The following is a 6000-nucleotide window of genomic DNA, read 5'->3' as shown; positions in this document are numbered from 1 at the left end:
ATTTTTTCCCCCTTTTTTGTCAATTTTTTTAAAAATATTTTTGGTTGATTGACCCGCCAAACCCGTAACTTATAACAGCGGGGCGGCTCGAATTGACAAGTTTGATTTTTTGAGTAGGTATTCTGTGAGACAATATCACGAATCTATATCCTTGAGACATGTCAATTCGACTCATATTTACAATGAAAGTAATACTTTTGACATAAAAAATAATATTTTTTTCACGATTCGGTTAAATAGAAGATTTATCTCTCATAATTAACTCTGTGACAATATCATAAGAATTTTTACCTTATTTTTTTATATCAAAAATATTATTTTTCACTTAAGATATATATCATAACGATCTATCTCATGGATAAAAATCAATAAGATCACTCATAGAAAACGGTTTCAGAAATCTTTACCTGACGAATTGAGACGAGTCAATCCTGCACATTTTTACAATTAAAAGTAATACTTTTGTCAATTGAAGTTTTGTACAATTAAAAGTAATACTTTTGTCAATTGAAGTTTTGTGTTTTGTATAATGTTAAACATTTTCTAGTGGAAAAATAATATAAAAAAACCAAAAAATATGGGTTTCCCTCAAAAAGTGAGAAGAATCATATAGTCCAACAAGTTTTAAGAACTCATGCGTCATAAACTTTATGCAGAAAACATCAAATATTATACAATTTTATTTTCCGAGCACTACTACGCGTTAACATCGTGGTATACACTCAAATGGCTTGTTTCATCCGAACATGTTACATGTTTAATTTAGAAAAAAAATAAAAAAATTTAAGAGCCTTTAAATTTTAAGTAACTTTTTTTTAAACAAATGTTGAATAACTCGTAAACTCTGAAAAATTGTTAAAATAAGAATAGTCACGTACTCTAAAATTTGATGATGAAGATATGCCGAAAGTCTCACATAAATTTACCCTTCATTAATTAGTGTTAGGTGTGAACAAATTAGTTTATATATATATATATATATATATATATATATATATATATATATATATATATATAAAATCAAAATTCGAGCGAAATCAATCTATCAGATTTCAAAGTTGTAAGTCAAACCAAACTATTTATAATTAAATACCAAACATAGGTTTCAGATTGGCTCCATTTGACTTGATTTGGATGATCGTTTTTAAAATTTACTTTTTTTTTTCAATATATATATATATATATATATATATATATATATATATATATGTTACTTTTTTAAAATATACTTTAATTTTTATAAACTAACTATTATAAATGGATATATTTCCATATTCATAAATAAATTAAATAATTAAAAATTATAATGTATGACAAGGACATTTTAAATCTCGCCTCACATATAAATTCTCAAAATGAAATAGGTCAGCTAGAAAAAAATTTACAATCATCTACTCTCACTCTCCAAAAAATTATACACATTTATCTTCCGTCTTCATTCAAATTCAGTCCTCTAGATTCATTTGCATACAATATTGATTGCTAAGTTTTTCAACCTCATCCAAAACTTCACAGAGATCAATTTCATCATGGTGAAGATTGAAAAAGTTAATGGATTTTTTTTTTTTTTTTTGCCAATAATGGGCCGGTTTAGAGATTGAAAACCCTAAATTATATGTGTGTGTGTGTGTGTGTGTAACACTGATTATCGATTTTTCATACTACTAATTATATGATATGACCTAAAAATCAAATAATATACATATAATTAATATTCATAAAAATGGTTTGTTTGAGACTTTCTTAATAACAAATTTGAAACAAACCAATTTCTTCCATCTGACATGACTACAATCGACTAAAAACTAATCCAAACCAACATTATATATTACATGTGAAAGTGTTATTGTGTGCATGTACATATATATAAAATTTGAAAGACAAGAGCCATTATCTTCCCAAATTTGACATATTAGTGAGCCCTACTAAAAGCTAAAGGATAATAATTTGGAAAATGCCAAAAGTACAACAAATATCGCGTACAATGATATTTACAACAATAATATCGTGAGATTTTGCTATTTTATAGTGATATTTTATATTTAATGTATCGTGAAATTTTGATAAATTAAATTATTGTATTGAAATTTTGTTTAATAAAATTTGATGTACAAATTTCGTTGTACATATAGCTATCACTTTAATAATTTATATTGAATAAGAATTGATTGAATATGAAATGTGATAAGCCCATTGGTCCACCTAGGCCTTGTTAATGAATCAAAAGAGGACATGTAAAAAAAGTAAAAGAGACAAGAATTAACCTTACACATGTCATTTCCTAAGTCGTAGCCTTACTTTTTGTACATCAGATAAGGCACTAATTCGATGCCTTTGACCCATATGTGCCCCATATAAAGCTTCTCTTCTTCATATCTTTCATGATTGTAGTATTTTTATTTTGTTGTCACCACTTTCTTCTTCTTCTTTTTAATTATAAAAAAAAAACTATCAAATCATGGACGAAAGTTGTGACAAACAACTTCTTGTAATCAAGAATGTGAGTCATAGAATTTTCAATTATAAAAACTAGAGAGCAAAAAAAAATGAAACGAGTCAGTCGATGCGCTACTACATTGTTGGATCGTCTCACATGAGCAATTCTCATAAACCCATCAACAAGCATTTCTTTAATGGAAGAGACCATATCTTCTTCAACCCCCAAATAATCGTTACAATCTTTATTGTGACCACTTTTACTTTGGCTTTTAATATACATATGGATGCCTACTTATGTATGTGAGGGGGAAAATGAAAAAAAGACTTCCTTTTTTTTTTTTAAATCGCTCTCGCGCTCGCTCTCGTTCTCGTTCTATGTTAATCCCAAGTCCGCCCATGGCAGCAATAAACTATCAGTAGTTGTATTTTTAATATAGTACACTTGTTAGATTATAATGTGATGTGATCTATTTGTTTTATTCCATCTAACGACTTACGATGAATATAATTTAATCGGCAGATGCCATATGAATTAAATATAAATAATGAACATAATAATTTTAAATCCGATCTAATCTTTATCTTATATGATCAAAAGATTTGGCGATTATATTTATAGAAACTAGGAAAGTCTCCCTCTGACTTTTGGGCCATTCTGAGACTTGTTTCAATATATTTTAACTCATTCAAACTTAAAAAAGCAACACAACACTTGGAACATATCCGTATAAGGAAACTTTTTTGTTTAATAAATTATAAAATTACGATATTATAAATTTTTCAGCATATTATCTTTAAATATGTGTGTGTATCTTAATGGTGCCATTATTATTGGATAACTATTATTTGCGAAACATTATCTTTATTCTTTAGAGACTCAGTCTCCGGTGCAAAAAAAGGTAGGAAACATAACAGGTTGGAGTGGGTCCTTTTTAGTTTTAATACAAAAAAATCTAATCTAGTACTTGGTAAATTTTATCCAATCAATCAATTTTTTTTTATATAAAAAAATAACTCTAATAAGATTTAAGTTATATTTATGAGGGCTAGTTTTGAGCTTTTTATTAAAGATTAAAATAAGAGGTTATTTTTTATTAGAAAAAAATGAATTTTTTGGAATGGTAACATATAGGTTTGGTCAATTAAAAAACTAGCTTTTGCAATGGTTATTATTTATGTTTTTTTGTGATATGATAACCCGCGACCGCTATCATGTTTTTTTAAAAAAAATTATGAGCTTATCTTCTTATTAATTTAAAGAGCTAGCACCTAAATGTACCAATAGGGATGAATTTAATAGTATGTTTGGGTACTGAAATTTTGTGAATAAGGATAATTGAGTTAATGAATACATCAATCGAATTTAGTACTTCAATTTCATCATTTGGTGAACCAGTGATTGTTTTCAAAACAACTTAATTTTTAATTAACACAAAAAATTAATGTGAAACCGTTTTATATGTTAATTAATTTTGTGATACAAATCTTCGATCGAACTTGACTTATCGATTTAATTATACCAAAAATATTATTTTTTATTATAAATATGAATCGAGTGTTAATAAGATTGTCTTAGACTCTCAATATCAGAGACGTGCTATTTTATTAAATCAAATTTCGGGGAAAAAATTCCACATCTACGCATCTTAAACTGATCGAGAATGCGCATGTAAATGGGGGAAAAAAGGTTCATATTTTAAACGTGATTCAACCTATTTCGAGTTTATTATCAGTGAAAATTAGGTTGTTGATGCTTTACCAGATTCTTTTATTAAAATTCCCAATTATAAAATCTGTACAAATAAATAAATTTCTAGCTTTATTTAAAAAATAAATATAAATATTTTAGTGGTCAAAAATCTGAATGGCAACATAGAAAATAATATATGTCACATCCAAGGGAGTCTGTTTTAACTTTTTACCTAAGAGTGCGTGCATTATGTGTTTGTACATGTAAGTTTTTTCTTCTTTTCCTTTTTTTTTTTTTTCCAATTTGTTTTTTTTTTCAAAAACAGTAAATTAATTATATTTTGTATTTGAAAATGTTTATTTTTCGAAAAAATAATAAATGAAATATTATGATCTTACTATTTCTTATTTATTATTATTATTGAGCTTAAATATTTTGTCTAGCTGTTTTGCGAGTTTATTACTACCATGTTTTATGTACCATATTTATTTTATGATAAAATAATGATTTTAGTCATGTAAATTGGTAGTTATATATTTTAATCTTGTAATTTATCAAAGATTGGTTTGTAATATATCTTTGTAACTTGATCATCTTTTATTTTGGTCTTTTATGTATGAATAACTCAATTGCTCATTTGACATCGATCTTCCCTTATGTGAAACAAAATTTTTTTTTTAACTATTTTGAAATATTGAGTGTCGTTTTGGTTTATTTATCCTTCAATTTTATTTATATGGATCTTGATGCATGTGACACGAGTTTTATTTGGACCATGTGGGCTTATTTATATTTGCAATTAACTACATATATATTGCAATAATAATTTTACTTATATGATACAAATTTTTTTTGAAAAAGTACTAAGAAGGAATTATCATAGTCTGTACTTTTTCGTAAAAATAATGTGAGTAGTACATAATGGTACCGTTTGGTACAAGTATAATTAGTATTTGTACAACTTATACTATCAAATCTCACGTTATTCTATTTATCCATCTATTAATTATTTATTTTATATCAATCAAATTATTAATCATTTATCTTACATCAATCAAATCATTGAATTTAAATTACTATATTACCCTTATAAATAATATTATTCATATTTTATTTATTCTCAAAAAGACAAAATGATAATTTATATTTTTAATATAAAATTCAATCAATCAAATCCAATAAACTATAATCTATCAATCAAATCAAATACTAAATTAACTATTATTTTTTATTTATTTTTTATTACATTATATTATTTATCCAAATATTATTTATCCTATCCTCGAACCAAACGGTGTCATTATAAATATAATATCGAAAATATTAATTAATTAAATAATCGATTATATTATACATGAAAACAAATAATTATATCCTTATCATCATAGCCCATAAGTTGCACTTACACAGTAACATCAAAAGAATGCAAAAACGACAAAATTGCACGCGTAGAAAGGACCAAAATAATATAAAAAGTAAAAACTACAAATAGAAAAATATATATATATTTTTTCCCAATGTAATGTTATCTTTGCTATCTTATAATGATTGAGTGGGTTAGAATAATTTTTTGTTGGAGAATACTAACTTTCGAATAATCGTTTGCGTCTCTCACTCACTTCATGTTTAAAAATAACTTTTATCTTATGCGTGTGTATTTTTTTTACTAGTATTATATTATATATGTATTAAATATCAAGTATTTCGATAAATCCATTATAAATTTTCATATTTATTTAGAAAAATATTTACCGTTACGAATATACAGCTATACAAGGAGACGAGCACTTCTTTTGCAACAATTATCAAATTTTCATATTTATTTAGAAAAATATTTACCGTTAAGAATTAAGAATATACAAGGAGACGAG

The sequence above is a fragment of the Henckelia pumila genome, chromosome 2 (genome assembly GCF_033568475.1).
Source record: "Henckelia pumila isolate YLH828 chromosome 2, ASM3356847v2, whole genome shotgun sequence".
In the NCBI taxonomy this organism is placed as follows: domain Eukaryota; kingdom Viridiplantae; phylum Streptophyta; class Magnoliopsida; order Lamiales; family Gesneriaceae; genus Henckelia; species Henckelia pumila.
Note: the sequence above shows the minus strand (reverse complement) of the source record.